This window comes from Ranitomeya variabilis, chromosome 1, assembly GCF_051348905.1.
Source record: "Ranitomeya variabilis isolate aRanVar5 chromosome 1, aRanVar5.hap1, whole genome shotgun sequence".
NCBI lineage: Eukaryota > Metazoa > Chordata > Amphibia > Anura > Dendrobatidae > Ranitomeya > Ranitomeya variabilis.
The window spans coordinates 643,998,852-644,018,288 of record NC_135232.1 but is presented as its reverse complement, the minus strand read 5'-3'; the positions used below and the strand labels follow the sequence as shown (position 1 = coordinate 644,018,288).

Genomic DNA, 19,437 nt, shown 5'->3' with positions numbered 1-19,437 from the left:
TACATAAACTAAGCACTCAACAAGTGGCAGCTCAACAAGCTATCCTTTTGTTTTCAGGAGAAAGTTACTGGCTGGCAGCGGCTTTCTCCTCTGTCCTCATGGAAGAGGTCCAGGGGCTGCCTTTACCCACCACACATGGGGGATGGGGAGCCAGAGGTGGCAGTCTGTTACCCACCGCACATGGGGGATTGGGAGCCAGAGGTGGCAGTCTGTTAGAGGTGGCCAGCAGTTAACCGCCGCACATGGGGTGAGATTATATTATATTCCTAAGAGGTACTTCAAAGCTGATCACCAAGCAAAATGGACCATCCAATGAACTTTTAAAAGGGATTGTCCAACAATGGTGGAATTCTTGGCAACCATTACAGCTTGCCGAGTCATAACAGTGTGCATATTAAAACGCAGTTGTGATTTGATGGACTGCAATATTTGCTATAAAATCCACCAGGTCTAGACAATCCCTTTAAAATATACCGAACAACAGGTTGGCCTAAAGAAGGCCAAAAGATACCTGACATGATCAAACCTTCATGTTAGGTAATAACTTTAGTATCATGAACATTTTAAAAACAATAGTAAATGTTCTTTTTGGAGGAGACTTAATTTATACATTTTTCCTGAAGTATTGCCTGAATGACTACCTGCATCAGGTGTGTAGAGGCGTCAAAAAGAGTAGCTCGCCCAAGGAGCCCAAATTTCACCAAATACAGATTATGCTTATTTTTCAGCCATCTAATAAAACATCATTGCGTATGCAGCCCAGAGAAAGGATGAGGCCATCGATGCATATAAAAGGGTTGTGAAAGATGACACCAGAGATCACGCAGAATCCCACCGCTGCCACCACACGTGATGAACCCGCACCTCGCCACCCACCTGACATCACCATTAAGTCAAATGGATCACGTAATGTGGTCTCCCCACTTTCACCAAAGTGACATTCCCCCTGGGGATACGCAAGGTCAGCTTCGTACAGTTTTAAAAAGACGCCTTCTGTACACTCGGGCCCAGGGAGGCACGGGGAGTGAGGATGTGGCCCACGCAGCCATTGACGTGGCACCACACTCGCTTCTTTCACAAGCAACAGTGAGAGCGCTGCCAGCCCGATAGGACTGCAACCGGTTAATCAACAGATATAATCCAGTTAACAGACCAGGATTATATTGGGCCAGAAACCAGCCCCAGTAGCATGGAAAGTTAAACCAAGAAACGGACGTGTGGCTCGAGATGAAAGAGCAACCCAAAGTTAAATTATATACTGTATTTAAGCACCTTAAGGGCACACTAGACAATACACTTTATACACGATGGTTACACATATACAAATGGTCAGATATGCAAATTACAGTAGTGGTAGGACAAAATGTATAAGCAGAATATATCTCAATTACCGGGTTGATGTTCTACAGGCTGTGTGCTGAGCCGCAGGGGGCATGGGCTGCCATCTGTCTCCTTGATCCCTTCTCAGCATGTTCCATTACTCAACGCAGTCCCCGCTTTAGAAGTGACCAGCAAACATACCAAACAGCGACCACATAACTTTACTCTAACTTTTATTCCCTTTGGGTCACTCGCCTCTTGCCCTCTGTGCTGAACCTAAATCCCCTTCCCCACTGAAGCTAAAAACTGCAAAACCTAAGACGGGTCATAACTAGTGATGAGGGAATACACTCGTTACTCGAGATTTCTCGGGTGTATTTTTCTTTCAGGTCAGATCAGGGTCTTATCTACATCTATTATAGAATGATAGTAGATAAGACCTGAAAGGCGGTGGCTGTATCTTATATCGGCCAAACCTGGTGACGGATTCGCTTTAAGGAGTTATGACCCACTTGGATGTATTTGATAAGACTGGAGCAGGTCAGTGGCTACTGATAAGCTGCAGCATTCGCTTAACACTATTAATACGTACAGGGACCATTAATAAAGTGTTTTCCAGTGGTGGAGAACCTATTTAACCATGCACTTGTATTGCCCATGGCCATTTAATTCTTATTTAACCAGTTATTGACAAACAATATTTTGCTCAGAATAGAAGAAAAAAAACTTACAGCAACAAGAAGGATCAAGGCAAAAACAATAAAAGACGATATGCCATTCTGCAGAAACACAATGCATGGGATGACCAGGACCAAACTTTCTCTTCATGGCAACAGTAATTATCACCAGTTAATAAAGCAATAGTTTCCATAGATCGTTATTTATAGGGAACCAGGGTGCTTTAAGGACATCCATACATACAGACTCATGCCAAGACCTTGGGCATATGACAGCTTGGATAGAAAGCAGAAGTCACCGACAGTAAATCAACAATTGAGCCAATGAGCCGAAAATATGTCCTTAAAAAGAAAATATAAAATGAACCATGCCAAGTGATGGTACAATTGCCAGGGCCTCGTAAATACCATGACCACTTCTGTTCTTAAATGCTCGCACAAACCAATGCTGCAAAAAAAACACCTCATGTCAAAAAGTCATGATTCAGCAAACACAACCACAGACCGATGCAGTGCAAGAAGCTCGTCAGTTCCTGTGTTTAAGATCAGACATTTCACAAGCTGTGAACAAAGTGCAAGACGAATCTCCAGACAACCGATGTCTTACAAGTCTTAGGCTACGTTCACACGATCCGTTTTTTGCTGCGGATCCGTAGCGGAATTGCAGCTACGGATCCGCAGCCGTTTTCCATGCAGGGTACAGTACAATGTTACCCTATGGAAAACAAAACCCGCTGTGCCGACGATCCTTTTTTTCGCTGGAAAATCCGCGCGGATTTGCCAACGGAAAAAAGAAGTACCATGTCAATTCTTTCAGCGGATTCCGCTGCGGGTTTCCAACAGCACCAATAGGAAACTGCAGTTGGAAACCCGCAGTGGAATCCGCAGAAGAAAAAGGACACAAATCCGCCGAGAGAAGCACCGCCGTTTTCCACTGCGGATTTCCCCGAAAAAGGACCGGAAAAATCCGCAGTGAAAAACGGATCGTGTGAACGTAGCCTTAGGCTGGGTTCACATTGCGTTAATGTGTGCACGCTAACGGACAGCGTTGCACGGCGAAAATGTTGCAATTAACGCCGTGCAACGGGTCCGTTAGCGTGCCCATTGACAGCAATGTAAATTTCTCCTGCAGCGCATCACTAGCGCGTGCCTTTTTCGGCTCGCGCTAGTGATGTGCCGTTCTCCTGTGACGCGCCTCGGACGCTGCTTGCAGCGTCCGCGGCGCGCCCGAGGTCCGTTCCCCGCTCTCGCAGATCGGGGATCTGCGAGAGCGGGGACGTTAACGCGACCCCTAACGCGGCCCCTAAAAAAACATTGCGTTAGCGCAATCCGCTAGCGCTAAACGGATTGCCCTAACGCAATGTGAACCTGTATCCTTCCGCTGTGACACAGAGGTCGAGGTTATCACCCCACGAACATTTCAAATCACCACCATTACCTAAAAAAATCAGAAAGTCACACCCAAATGTGAAAAAATATAAAAACAAAAAAACAAATAGTATGTCTAATTTAGGTACAAATCAGCAAGCAAAATATTGCAGCAAATATTAAAAAATGAGAGACTCAAGAGTCCTAAAAACTTTAGGTTTTAGCAAATATCTACCCCCAGTGGTATACTTCAAAGTTTGTGAACCCTTCAGAATCTTCCATATTTTTTGCCCTAATTTGTCCTAAAATTACATATTTTCACACAAGTTCTTAAAAATACATAAAAAAAAAAAAAGAGTGAAAAATATTATGATTTATTTAAATGATCAAAAGTGATTCATGATCACATGTCTATCAGTGGTAGAAGTATGTGAACCTTTGCCTTCAGCATCTGGTGTGACCAACTAATAACCGCCGGTTAGTCCTGCGCATTGGCTTGGAGGAATTTTAGCCAATTCCTACTAAACAACTTCGTCTCTTATGCTGGTTGCTTTTCTTTAATGAACTGCTCATGTCTGAAAGTTTCACAACATTTCTATAGGATTAAGGTCAAGACTGACTTTGCCGTTACAAAAACTTAACTTTTGTAGAACGACTTGAACTTTGTCTTGCTGCATGACCCACATACTCTTGATATTCAGCTCATGTTCAGAGGTCATAACATTTTCCTTTAGAATTTACTGATTGAACAAAGAATTCAGAATTAAATCATATCAATTGGCCCTGGGGGCAGCAAAAAAGGCCAAAATCACAATTCTACAGCCGTGTTTCATAGATGCTATTTTCTCCAAACACTGAATACTGCTTTTCATTTAGGCCACAAAGCTCTATTTTGGTTGCATCCATCCACAAGAAAATTCTTTAATAACCTTCATACGACCCAAGGGATCGTTTGGGACCCCCTAATCCTAGCTCCATGGCCTGGATGCAACTGCATCTTACTGATAGGGAGGATCTCTATGGAGGAGCCTACTGCCCTATATTACACAGATATGTTATGGATTTCAGTTGGCACTGCAATGTTTCATTTTCCCTTGCTGCACAATACAAATCCTCTTGTTTGGATCATACGGATTTAAAACAGGAATGAAAAAAAAAAAAAAAACTTCAAGGGCTCTCACGAATAATCCCACACCAATACTGTAGCATAGTAGAGGATTTAGATTAGTGTTGATCAGGGTTAAAGAACAGTGTGGCAAGAAATATTGTGTGATATAAAGTAAGAATGGATCCAACAAGAATATTAACAAACACTAGATGATTAGGTTCTACAGCATCTGGGGCGAAAAGGGACACTGCTTACAGGAAAAAGAAAAAAAACAAAAACGCTTTGGAAAACCTTTTAGGCCATGTGCCCACGTTGCGGTTTTTACTGCGGATCCGCAGCGTTTTTGACGCTGCGGATCCGCAGCAGTTTTCCATGCGTTGTACAGTGCCCTGTTAACCTATGGAAAATAAAAACCGCTGTGCACATTCTGCGGAAAAAACCGTGTGGAAACGCAGCGGTTTACATTCCGCAGCATGTCAATTCTTTGTGTGGATTCCGCAGCGGTTTACACCTGCTCCATGACAGAAAACCGCAGGTGTAAAACCGCAGTAGAATCCGTACAAAAACCGCGGTAAATCCACAATAAATCCGCAGGAAAAACGCAGTGTTTTTGCCCTGCAGATTTATCAAAATCAGTGCGGAAAAATCTGCACACCAGTCCGCAGCATGTGCACATACCCTTATAAGTCCTGCCCAATCAGGTTATTAAAAGCTAAAAAAAAAATAAAGCTACAGAAAGAAGAGAAGATCAAAACTCAATGTCGGTTCAGTAAAGGTGGATACTTTATTTCCGTACAACTGGAAGTCAGAATAGAGACACCGAAGTGCAGCTACATTCTTTAGACATGATGTAACCAGTTCCAGTGTCACTTTACATAGTCCCTGCTAAGGATTTGTGTTTTGTGATAACATTGTGAAAGAATATAAAACTATGAAATTACAATGTTTGTCCAAAAAAGGCAAAGGAAAATGCAGAAAAAAAAAAATCCACCATGATAAAGAAGTCAATTTGTCACCAAGTTAACAAATTGTACAATCCTCAGACCAGCTATAGTGGCAGAGAGGCTTCTTTCTTGTATGCAAAACACAAGACTAACCAATTCTGAAGTTTACTGCTCCCAGAATAGTTAAAGAAATGACATCATTGGTTTGTGCAGAGAAACTTTGGGGTTAATACACACAGGACTAATTTGTTAAAGATTGTTTACTGAAACTCAAAGCAATAAAATTTTAACTTAAAGGGAACCTGTCACCCCCAAAATGGCTGGTGAGGTAAGCTCATCGGCATCAGGGGCTTATCTACAGCATTCTGTAATGCTGTAGATAAGCCCCCGATGTATCCTGAAAGGGGAGAAAAAGAGGTTAGATTATACTCACCCAGGGGCGGTCCCACTGCGGTCTGGTCAAATGGGCGTCTCAGCTCTGCTCCGGCGCCTCCCATGTTCATTCCATGACGTCCTCTTCGGGTCTTCACGCCACGGCTCCGGCACAGGCGTACTTTGTCTGCCCTGTTCAGCGCAGAGCAAAGTACTGCAGTGCGCAGGCGCTGGAAAGGTCAGAGAGGCCCAGCGACTGCACACTGCAGTACTTTGCTCTGCCCTCAACAGGGCAGACAAAGTACGCCTGCGCCGGAGCCGCGGCGTAAAGACCCGAAGAGGACGTCATGGAATAAAGATGGGAGGCGCCGGAGCGGACCGGAGACACCCATCCGACCGGACCGCAGCGGGACCGCCCCTGGGTGAGTATAATCTAACCTCTTTTTCTCCTCTTTCAGGTAACATCGGGGGCTTATCTCCAGCATTACAGAATGCTGTAGATAAGTCCCTGATGCCGGTGAGCTTACCTCACCAGCCATTTTGGGGGTGACAGGTTCCCTTTAAATAAAAAAAATTTTTTTTAAATCAATAGGAAGGGGATGTGTAGTAGTACCCTGCCGCAGCCACTATAAAGCTATGTGCATACGATGCGGATTTGCTACGGATCCGCAGCGGATTTTTCCGTGCAGAAACGCTGCAGATCCGCACTGTGATGTACAGTACAATGTAAATCAATGGGGTAAAAAAATAGCTGTGCAGATGGTGCGGAAAAATCAGTACGGAATTGCTGCAGATTTCAAAGAAGTGTTTCTGCACCCCTCCATGTTAAAAATCCGCAGTGGAAAAAAATGCAGAAAGTCCGCACAAAATCCGCATCAATTCCGCATAAAAAAAAAACGCACAAAATCCGCAGAAAAACCGCAGCTGCGGATTCTGCGCAGAAAATTCTGCACCTCTTTTCTTACATGTGCACATAGCCTTAGAAGACAGAGCAGCTTCACAATTGAGCATTTCCAGCCGGCAGCTGTGTCGAACAGATGATCAGTCGGGGTCCGACACCCCCACCAATCAGACATTGAGGACCCATTCTAAGGCTATGTGCCCACGTTGCGGATTCGTGTGCAGATTTTTCAGCGCAGATTTTGAAAAATCCACAGGTAAAAAGCACTGTGTTTTACCTGCGGATTACCCGCAGATTTACAGCGTTTTTTTGGTGCGGATTCCACCTGCGGTTTTACACCTGTGGATTCCTATTGAGGAGCTGGTGTAAAACGCTGCGGAATTCGCACAAGGGTATGTGCACACGTTGCAGATTTGCCTGCGGATTTTTTCTGCACTAAATCCGCAGCTCTTGGCAGAAAATGCAGGTGCGTTTTTGATGCGTTTTTTGCACGGTTTTGATGCATTTTTTGATAGCTAAATAAAGATGTATTAATTGAACAACAAAAAAAAAAATTGTGAGGTCATGTCTTGTCCAACCTACACTCCATCAGACAGACAGACATACATATCTATGGATAGATGTAGATAGATATATGGATAGTTAGGCTACTTTCACACATTAGGTTTTTGCCGTCAGGCATAATCTGGTGAGTTTTGAAAAAAACTGATCCGTTTTTTTCTCATAGAGTTGTATTAGCGCCGAATTGAGCCTGATGGCCACACGTTTCATCAGTTTTTTGCAGGATCCGTCAAAAAAGGCTGTTTCCGGCGGACGGAGAAAACGTACAGAAGAACGTTATTTTCTGTCCGGCAAAAAAATGCCCAGCGACAGATCCGGCGAAAAACGTATGAAACAGATGTGAAATTATGAATCCGGCCTCCAAATCCGGTTTTCCATGCATGTTTCCATTCAAATCATGCATATTTTCCGTTCTCCCTCTCTTAAAAAAAAAACAAAAAAACAGATCCATTGCAAATAGTGAAAACTGATGCAACTTATGCTTTTTTTTTTTTTTAGAGCGAGAGAGAGAACGGAAAATGTGCATGATTTAAATGGAAACATGCATGGAAAACTGGATTCGGAGACCGGATTCACCATTTCACATCTCAGTTTCATAACTTTTTCGCCGGACAGAAAAAACGTTCTTCTGTACGTTTTCTCCGTTCGCCGGAAACAGCTTTTTTTGACGGATCCGGCAAAAAACGGATGAAATGTGTGACCATCAGGCACAATCCGGCGCTAATACAACTCTATGAGAAAAAAAGGATCCGGCGGGAAAAAAAAATGGATCCTTTTTTTTCAAAACTTGCTGGATTGTGCCTGACGGCAAAAACCTGATGTGTGAAGGTAGCCAGATAGATATATGGATAGATATATCTATGTATCTACAGACATATCCAATTACGCTAATTGCCTAAGGGGTACTTCCGTCTTTCTGTCTGCAACTTCCGTCACGGAAATCCCGCGTCGCTGATTGGTCTCGCCAGCTGCCTGTCATGGCTGCCGCGACCAATCAGCGACGGGCACAGTCCGATTAGTCCCTCCCTACTCCCCTGCAGTCAGTGCCCGGCGCCCGCATACTCCCCTCCAGTCTCCGATCACACAGGGTTAATGCCAGCGGTAACGGACCGCGTTATGCCGCGGGTAACGCACTCCAATACAGCTGTTATTAACCCTGTGTGTCCCCAACTTTTACTACTGATGCTGCCTAAGCAGGATCAATAGTAAAACTATGTAATGTTAAAAATAATAAAAACACAGAAAACCTGCTATTCTCACCCTCCCTCGTCCGACGATGTGCTCGCGCCTGCCGCCATTTTCCGTTCCCAGAGATGCATTACGAAATTACCCAGAAGACTTAGCGGTCTCGCCAGAGCTTCGGTGGATCCCGGCGGGTGAGTATATCACTATTTTTTTTTTTTTTTTTCGCGGGGGCTGTGCGATATACCGCGGGGGCTGTGCGATATACCGCGGGGGCTGTGCGATATACCGCGGGGGCTGTGCGATATACCGCGGGGGCTGTGCGATATACCGCGGGGGCTGTGCGATATACCGCGGGGGCTGTGCGATATACCGCGGGGGCTGTGCGATATACTGCGGGGGCTGTGCGATATACTGCGGGGGCTGTGTGATATACTATGTGGGCTGTGTTATATACTGCGAACGCTGTGCTATATACAGCGTGGGCTGTGCTATATACTACGTACCCTGTGTTATATACTACGTCGCCTGTGTTATATACTACGTGGCTGCTATTTACTGCGTGGGCTGTGTTATATAGTACGTGGTCTGTGTAATATACTGTTTGGGCTGTGTTATATACCGCGTGGCCTGTATTAACGCATCAGGTATTCTAGAATACGTATGTATGTATATAGCACAGGCCACGTAGTATTTGTCTGCTATATGCTACATGGCTCCTATATACTACGTGGCCTGTGTTATATACTATGTGGCTTGTGTTATATACTATGTGGCTGCTATATACATACATACATATTCTAGAATACCCGATTCGTTAGAATCGGGCCACCATCTAGTAGATATATAATGGCAAGGGCTATGTTTACTAATGAATACTTACGGTAATTTAAAAAAAAAAAAAACCCCGCATGGGCTCCCACGCAATTTTCTGCGCCAGAGGGGGAAAGCCAACGGCCGGGGGCCAATATTTGTAGCCTGGGAAAAGGGTTAATACCCATGGCCCCCTCCAGGCTATGAATATCAACCTTTACTGGCTATTAAAATAGGGGGACCCCCCCCCAAAAAAAAAAATGATGTGGTGTCCCCCTATATTTTATAGCCAGAAAGGCAGACAGCTGTGGGCTGATATTCATAGCCTAAAGAGGGGCCATTGATATAGCCGCCCCCCGGCTACAAATACCAGCCCACAGCCGCCCCAGAAATGGCGCATCTGTAAGATGCGCCAGTTCCGGCACTTCGCCCCTCTCTTCCCACTCCCGTTGGGAAATGGGGTAATAAGGGGTTAATGTCAGCTTGCTAACGTAAGGTGCCAGTAAGCCGGGTAAATAATGGAGAGGCATCAATAAGACTAATCCTAGAGTAGTGAAAGAGATACAAAAAAAAAAAAAAAAAAAAAGACACAGCCAGAAAAAAATATTTTAAATTTTCTTAATTTAACCATACTTACCATACTCTATCGCCTGCAAAAAATAAAAAATAATAAACCGTATACTCCCTGTCCGATGCAGTCCAATTAATAACGAGTGTCCCACGACGATCTCCCCTATAGAACAGTTACACCGGGTGATGTCACTACTCTATAGGACCTCCAGTGACACACTGACAGGAGACAATGGCTCCTGCAGTGCATCACTGAAGAGGTTACCTCAGTTCAGGGTCTCACTTTATGGCATTTGCTGTGTGGGAACTTTCTCATACAGCATTGCCACGAGTGAGACTAGGGACTATTTTTTACAGTGGCAGAGGAATACCTTCCGTCATTGTATTCCTGGAGCCCCTGGAGAGCGGTCGCATCAGCTGATGCTGCTGCTCTCCACGGGAGATCGTCGTGGGACACTCGTTTTAATTGGATTTCTGCGGATCAGGGAGTATATTGTTTGTTTATTATTTTAATATTTTTTACAGGTGACACTGGCTTCGGGGATCAAGGTGATGGTGAGTATGTACTCTATGTCTATATGTACGTACTGTTATATGTTGCATGTACTGTTATATGTTGCATGTACTGTAGGTTTGTGATTTTTTTTTTTTTTTCACATTCAACACATTAGCCGGATGATGGGAGTACTACTGTCCCATCAGTGGCTAATGTGTCAATCACTGTCACTGTAGCAGGCATTGCCCGATGGGTCTTGTTGTCCCATCGGACGATGCCTGCGCACACACACACACACACACACACACACAAAGACCCCCGGCAGCCCGAAGAATTGACATGCTGCGGAAAATAAACCGCAGCATTTCCCACACCATGGGCACTGCGGGTTTGGTTTTCCATAGGTTTACATGGTACTGTAAACCGGATGGAAAACTGCTGCGAATCCGCAGCGTCCAATCAGCTGCGCACATACCTTAAGGGTAGGTCAATGATAAAGTAGTAGACAACCTCTTTAAATTGACACTAGGCCCTATTTAATAAATTCACTTAAAATAAAAAGGATATCAAATACCTTGTATAAATCCCAGAGCTCTCCCTCATTGCGGAGATATACACATTTATTCCTTTTGGAGCGTAATAAGTGAAATCTCTGCTTTGTAATCCAACTGGGAGTTTCTTCAGAGTCTTCTCTGGGGTGCATGTCCTTACCCCCCCAGATGCTGCCAATCACAGCTCAGCAGCATCTGAAACGAATAGACCTGCTGAACTGGGATTGGCAGCATCTGGGAAGGAGGGGTGAAAGCACAAACCGGCCTCTTTCACACATCGGTTTTTTGCCATCAGTCACAATCGGTCTTTAGAAAAAACCAGATCCAGCAAATGTTGCTGCTGGATCAGTTTTTTTCTCATAGACTTGTATTAGCGACGGATTGTGATGGATGGCCTTCCGTTTCATACGTCGTTTGAAAGATCGGTCAAAGTCTCCGGCCGACGGACAAAGTAACATTTTTTTGTGTACGTCGAAAAGTCGTACAGCGATGGATCCTGCGCCGTCCGTCATTGGCTATAATGGAAGCCTATGGGAGCAGGATCCGTCGCTGTCCGTCAAAAGACGGAATCCAGTGACGGATTCCGTTTTGGTTTTTTTTTTTGTTTTGTTTTTTTAAACTGAGCATGCCTGGAAGAATTTCTAGTCCTTTAATTTAACCCATTTTTCCACTCAGGGAAAAAATCTCTCTCTCTCGAATTCTGTTCCTTTAAATTCCTGCGACAGCTGCTTCGAGGGATCAGTCATAAAAACGGATCTAGTGCATCAGTTTTTTTACAATCTGCACAGGATCCGTCTTTTCAACACTTTGACGGATTGTGACTGATTCTAAAAAACTGATGTGTGAACGAGGCCTAAAAGAAGAAGACTCTGTAAAAACACACAGTAGCACAACAAGCAAAGATTCCTTACTGCACTCCAAAAGCAACAAATGTGATTATCTCTGCAATGGAATAACGCAGTCCAAAAAAATGATTTTCACAAGGTATTTAACTCCATTTTTTTCCTTGAAAAGATCAAAACGTCATCTGAAACACCAAATACATTGTGTGTTTTCCAGCAAACAATGGTACTTTCCTACACGCAACCTCCGATCCTCACAAGATCTCCTTCTCTACTCCCCTCTTATCTCCTCTTCCCACAATCGTATACAAGATTTCTCTCGCGTATCACCCCTACTCTGGAACCCTCTACCACAACACATCAGACTCTCGCCTACCATCGAAACCTTCAAAAAGAGCCTGAAGACCCACCTTTTCCGACAAGCCCACAACCTGCAGTAACCACCAATCGACCAAACCGCTGCATGACCAGCTCTATCCTCACCTACTGTATTCTCACCCATCCCTTGTAGATTGTGAGCCTTCGCGGGCAGGGTCCTCTCTCCTCCTGTACCAGTTATGACTTGTATCGTTTAAGATTATTGTACCTGTTTTTATTATGTATACCCCTCCTCACATGTAAAGCGCCATGGAATAAATGGCGCTATAACAATAAATAATAATAATATTATACAAGGTCACCTGAAAATGACATTCCCCAACGTTACAGAATACCTGCTCTATGGATACTGCTGCTTCACAACAGGACATTATATAAAATGCATGAATGAAACTAACAGTTCTCAGCAGTCAGGCCAGTTTCAGTTATCATAATGGTGTGGCTTTACTACAAGGAAAAGAGCTTGAAGGGGAAACCCCTGGGATCAACTAAAAACCACAAAAAGGAATCCCTGCATTTCAGATTACATGAAACCAAGAAGCTAAGCACTTAGTAATTAGGATTTATAACTATGCACAGCAGAGGGCCTCCAGGTAATGCCCTGCCCAGGAGGCAGAACAACATTCTCCAGCCACTCCGTCATAAAGAGCAGGGACTCCCACAGTGTGCAGGGTACAGCAGCAAATAAAGAACAGTTCAAAGGGAACAAAACTCCCACAGCAACAAATATTAGATGAAGGACATCACTGCTCAGAAACCATCAGAACTAATGCCAGCTTACAAGTTTTGGAGGAATCTTTAGGGTATGTGCACACGTTCAGGAATTTTCCCTTTTTTTTTTGCGTTTTTCGCGATAACGCATACATATGCATCCTATCATTTAGAATGCATTCCGCAATTTTTGTGCACATTTTTTCACGGAAAAAAGGCATTGCGGTAAAAAAAATGACCATGTTCATTAGTTTTGCGGATTTTTCGCGTTTTTCCCGCTATTCTATGCATTGGGAAAAAAATGCAAAAAACCCCCACACAAAACGCATGCGGATTTCTGGCAGAAATGTCCGGTTTTTGTCAGGAAATTTATGCAAGAAATCCTGACGTGTGCACATACCCTAAAAGGATCATCGTCAGCAGGATCTAACCTCCTTAGTAGTCTATATAACTTGATTTCTGATAAGATGTTTATTCCACAGAAATCCACGTTTTTGTTTTGTTTGTGTTTTCCTTACATGCAAATGAGCGCTAAAGATCTTTGGGCCGGACATAGATCTCCTTGAGAATCTGCCTCTTTATTTTAAGCGGAAGGAGGCGATACCAGTGTGAGACATGTAGATCAGGAGAGCAGACTGTCAGTCATTACATAAACACAAGAGACAGCACCTCATAGCATAAATGTGATTTTCTATTCACCAATGTATGAGGCGCTGTCTTTTGTTTATGGATATTGGACATTGTTCCAAGAAGGACTCCTTGGATATGACGTGCGCTTCTCCTGTGGGTAAAGTTAACCCTATATTCCCATGAGGTGCTGTGTACCATTAGTGTATTGTCAGTCATTACATGTCTCACACTGGTAACACCCACCTTTCAATAATAATAAGCTCTGGAGGCAGATTCTCAGAGATCAATGTCTGGACTAAGCTCATTTACGTATAATGAAAATTTGGATTTCTCTGGAATAAGCCATCAGATCACAGATTATGACTTTCTATGACTTCGTTTCAAATGCTGCAGTCTGGCTTGGATTGGCAGATGAAAGGTGACAAAGGGCAGAGCTCTGAGTGGTTTGGTGGAGATGAAATTTTTAGTTTGATCCGATTACTCTAAAAGTTGCAATTAAACGATATGTTTTAACAGTGATGATGCAATGCCACCCAAGCAGAGTGCAGCAATGGTGGTTAACTCCCAAATTAAGGGAAACTTTCACTTCTCGGCAGTCTCAATTTTTTTTATTTATTTTTTTTTTTAAAGAGAAACAGTCAGATTAATACTTCTCTCATAAATCATTATTGATCAAAATAAACAACTTTTTATTGTATCTCAGAAAGACGTGCTCTTCAAGTATGGGTAAAATTAGTGTTAAGACAGATTTTCCTATTACTAAAATAGGAGATGGAAGTTGCTGCTCATTAAACGTCTATGGAGAGGGGAGGGTAACTAGAGGCAAACACAGAGATTCTGCTGAAAGGTGTCCTGAAAGCAGTGTTACACATTATAAGGAATCTGCAGAATTTCACCCAAAACTATTTGTGCATGTAGCTCCTTCAAAGACAAATCCAGCAATATCTTTAACAAGGCCAGTCTGTTTCTCCATTACTGAAAAATCAGCATTTGAATTGTTATGCAAATTAGACTACAGAACTATGGTACATCTGAAGCCTCTGTCACTCCAGCTCTATTGCCCACACAGCTCCTCCTGCTTTACTGAGTCTTTATCCTGTGCCACTTCTTCAGGCAAAGGAGATGGCTCCTTTATCTGAAGTCACACGCCATAGAGACTAGTCATTCAAGCAGGTAGACTGGATGAGGAATACAGCTGGAGTGACAGGCTTCAGATCTACAACTAGCTCTACATCCTCATCCAAAAATACATACAGGGCAGAACCGCTTGCAAGGCCAAATTTAGGCATCCATGAAACACGCCACAGGTATGGACCATTATGCCTTGACCGGGTGCAGGTCGCCAAACCTCATAGGCATACATTAGGCTATTGACGACGGGGAGAGTACACCATTATCTGTATAAGCACTGTTTTACAAAAACCTATGAATTTGACCTTAAGAGTTTGTCTTCAACACAAAATTTAGGATTGGAGGCTACATATTGATCAGTCGATTACCATGGATCTGCTTTAGCATTATTAGAGGCATCAAATTGGGCATGGTTGGTCATTATAAAATAATCCCTCCATCGTAACATACAATTTGTTTCATGCAGAATCTGTGAAGTGAAAACCTCAGTGTAACTTCACATTGTACTGTCTGTGCCCACAAAATGTAATCATACAAACATGGTTCCCAAGGATCACCCACACACAGGGATGTCATGGGATACAGCACATACTAACTAGATAAACCAGAATAATTTGTGTAGCTGGCCTTCTTTGTATTATGGAATATTTCAAAATATCATTAACCTATAAAAACCCATTAAATTGCCCTTAATTCAAAACCTGGTTGGATGGATGAGACAGGCACCGTTTATATCTGATCTCGAGAACCTGTTTGACAGCAAACAGAACGCAGTGCAGCACCAACAACAAGGTCTGTCCCAAGCGTAGATCTGTCATTTGGGGGGGGGGGGGGGATGTAAACGGCATTATAAAGATGGCCTCTATATATTCCTTCCAGAAAAAAAAAAAAAAAAAGTCAAAGTCACCATCCTGTAATCCAATTTTAAGGTTATAAACAATCCTAAAACTTCATCACGCCTGCAGTCCCAGCATATTGTATTCGCCTGCCATACGGCGGTACTATTTATTTCTCCCACTTGCGTAGGTCTGACTCATCTCCTGCTCAAGACGTGACCTGAATTATAACCTGGATCGCCACGTTGGAGATCAATTGTACACATGTTCTCTAGTAAGACACTGATATCTGAGAGGAAGACTTCACTATAAAAGATTGTGAAAAGGAAACACCAAGGTTACTTACCGGTAGCCGGTTTTTCCGGAGCCCATGACAGCACACATGAGAGAGGGGATCCGCCTAGTCAGGACAGGAAACCTACTGAAATAAAAGGGCGGTACCTCTCCCTCGCTTCAGTTGGTTTTCAGAGCATGAGAGGCCCCCTTGGTTAGTACACATGGCAATCTACCACCACATTATAATAACAACAAAAAACACCCAGCTAAAAGTGCCAACCAAAGGGTGAAAAAAAAGAAGGGAGGGAATATACAGGTGCTGTCATGGGCTCCGGAAAAAACGGCTACCGGTAAGTAACCTTGGTGTTTTCCCGTCTCCCATGACAGCACACATGAGAGATTTTTGGAGAAAGGAACACCTTAGGGAGGGACCACCGCTTGCAGCACCCTTCTACCAAAGGTAAGGTCAGTAGAGGAAGATAAATTCAGTCGGTAGTGTTTAAAGAAGGTAGACGGAGAGGACCAGGTAGCGGCCTTACAAATTTGATCTATCGATACCTCTGCTTTTTCAGCCCAGGAAGTAGCCACGGCCCTGGTGGAGTGAGCCTTGATGCCTTCAGGGATCGGAACGCCACATGCAGCATAGGATAAGCTAATGGCCTCCCTAATCCACCTGGCAATAGTACCTTTGGACACCCCATGACCTTTCCTGCTACCCTGGAAAGCTACAAATAGAGACTGATCTTTCCTCCACTGACTGGTTAAGGATATGTACTGTAACATAGACCTTCTTACATCAAGAGTGTGAAACCTCTCCTCACCTGGATTTTTTGGATTAACACAAAAAGAGGGTAATACAATCTCCTGACTCCTATGAAATTTAAGAACTACCTTGACTCCTATGAAATTTAAGAACTACCTTAGGTAGATAAGCCGGATCTGGTCTTAGAATCACCCTGTCGTCATATATCTGAGTGTATGGAGGACAAATGGACAGGGCTTGCAAGTCACTCACCCTACGTGCGGATGTCACAGCTACTAATAGTACCGTTTTTAGAGTGAGAAATATTATCAATAATTCTTGCAAAGGCTCAAAAGGACTCTTAGTTAGAGCATCTAAAACCAGATTGAAATCCCAGGGAGGAATTCTCTGAATTACTACAGGTCTAGACCTACTATATGATTTAATGAAACGGGCAACCCACTAATTGGAGGCTAAATTACAATGATATAAAGCTCCTAATGCTGACACTTGAACCTTAAGTGTATTGGTAGCCAATCCTAGCTGTAAGCCTGCTTGCAGAAACTCTAAAATAGCACCCACAGGAGCCTCATCCGACAAAGGTTGTCCTAAAAACTCTAGAAACCTCTTCCATGTCCTACCATAAATTCTTGATGTAATCGGCTTTCTACTTTTCAGCAGGGTGGAGACTAGCCCTGGCGAGAATCCCTGTCGGCACAGTAATGCCCTCTCAAATTCCAGGCTGCTAGATGGAAGCCTTTCACTTGAGAGTGGCATACTGGACCCTGGGTAAGCAGGTCCGGGACCTCTGGTAGGATCCATGGATCGGTTACCGACATTTGTCTTAGGAGAGAAAACCATGGTCTTTTCGGCCAAAATGGAGCAATCAGTATCACTCTTGCCTGCTCCATCCTGATCTTCCTCACTACAACCGGAATTAATGATATCGGTGGAAACACGTAAGCGAGGCTGAACCTCCACGGTATTCGGAGGGCATCCACTGCAACCGGGTTCCCCCTCGGGTCTAACGAGCAGAACCTCTCCACCTTCCTGTTGTGAAGCGTGGCAAACAAGTCTATTACCGGTTCGCCCCAGGCCTGCACTATTTGTTGGAACACCCTGGAATTCAGCGACCATTCTCCCGGTCTTAGGTTCCCTTTAAGTCGCAAAAAGCCATCACCCCGTTTTTTAAAGATTAGATAAAAATAGTGTGAAATAGGGGCAGAGCTGGGCTTTACATTAGTGCTTTTTTGGTGACTTTATTCCCCCGTTAGGCTGCCGAAATACCTTTGTGAAGTGGCCGTTTTGTCCTGTCACTCAAGTTGGTCAGGTCGGATGGGCGTGGTTAAATAGCGGTTCCTCCCCCCTGCTTCTCGGCGTGTCTTTCGTAACTGCGATCTGTGAATGGCACAGATCGCGCTTTTTCTTAGCAGTTGCGCAGTGAATTTGCCTCCGGCGCCTGCGCATTATGTTTTTCCCAACTGTGGGCATAGCATATTTTATATCATTGCGCATGCGCGGGTCGTAACTTTAGCCTTGGTGCCCCGGAAGTGATCATATGGGCATAGTGTTTATCTGGATGCCGGTAATTTTTTCTCAGCCCGAACTGCGAGCGTAAGTTTGGTGCCAAAATCGCTCGCCTGCCTATCGTTCTATCTACCGTTTTTTACCAGCATCCAGATAAACACTATGCCCATATGATCACTTCCGGGGCACCAAGGCTAAAGTTACGACCCGCGCATGCGCAATGATATAAAATATGCTATGCCCACAGTTGGGAAAAACATAATGCGCAGGCGCCGGAGGCAAATTCACTGCGCAACTGCTAAGAAAAAGCGCGATCTGTGCCATTCACAGATCGCGTTTACGAAAGACACGCCGAGAAGCAGGGGGGAGGAACCGCTATTTAACCACGCCCATCCGACCTGACCAACTTGAGTGACAGGACAAAACGGCCACTTCACAAAGGTATTTCGGCAGCCTAACGGGGGAATAAAGTCACCAAAAAAGCACTAATGTAAAGCCCAGCTCTGCCCCTATTTCACACTATTTTTATCTAATCTTTAAAAAACGGGGTGATAGGTTCCCTTTAAGTAGTCCGCCTTCGTGTTTTCGACCCCCTTTATGTGCAGAGCTGTGAGGGACAGTAGGTGAGATTCTGCCAACTGAAGAAGCGCCGATGTTGCCCTCATGAGTGAAAGGGACCTCGTCCCCCCCTGATGATTGATATAGGCTACCACTGCGTAATTGTCGGACATCACTCTGGTATGACGACCCTGAAGGATTGGAAGGAAAGGTCTTACTGCTCTTTCTACAGCCCATAACTCTCTTATATTGGATGTTTGATATTTTTCTGTATGGGACCAGGACCCCTGTATGGAAAGGGTCCCTAGATGTGCACCCCATCCTGTACCACTCGCGTCTGCTGTGATCAAGTCTTCTACCGGAGTTAGCCACTGAACCCCTGAGCTTAAAGGTACCTTCACACGAAGCGACGCTGCAGCGATAGCGACAACGATGCCGATCGCTGCAGCGTCGCTGTTTGGTCGCTGGAGAGCTGTCACACAGACCGCTCTCCAGCGACCAACGATGCCGAGGTCCCCGGGTAACCAGGGTAAACATCGGGTTGCTAAGCGCAGGGCCGCGCTTAGTAACCCGATGTTTACCCTGGTTACCAGAGTAAAATGTAAAAAAAACAAACAGTACATACTTACATGCGTCCCCCGGCGTCCGCTTCCTGTACTGACAGACTGACTGAGCGCCGGCAGTAGCAGGGCACAGCGGTGACGTCACCGCTGTGCTGTGCTTTCACTTTCACTTTGCGGCGCTCAGTCAGTGTGGGAAGCGGACGCCGGGGGACGCATGTAAGTATGTACTGCTTGTTTTTTTTTACATTTTACGCTGGTAACCAGGGTAAACATCGGGTTACTAAGCGCGGCCCTGCGCTTAGTAACCCGATGTTTACCCTGGTTACCAGTGTAAAATATCGCTGGTATCGTTGCTTTTGCTGTCAAACACAACGATACAC

The 19,437-nt window shown here is 44.4% G+C and overlaps 1 protein-coding gene across 11 annotated transcripts in view; it reads right to left on the bottom strand.

The window, feature by feature from the left end:
• Positions 1-19,437, bottom strand: part of NUMB (NUMB endocytic adaptor protein) — a 138,087-nt gene that overhangs the window by 77,147 nt on the left and 41,503 nt on the right. The gene's annotated exons all lie outside the window — the stretch shown is intronic.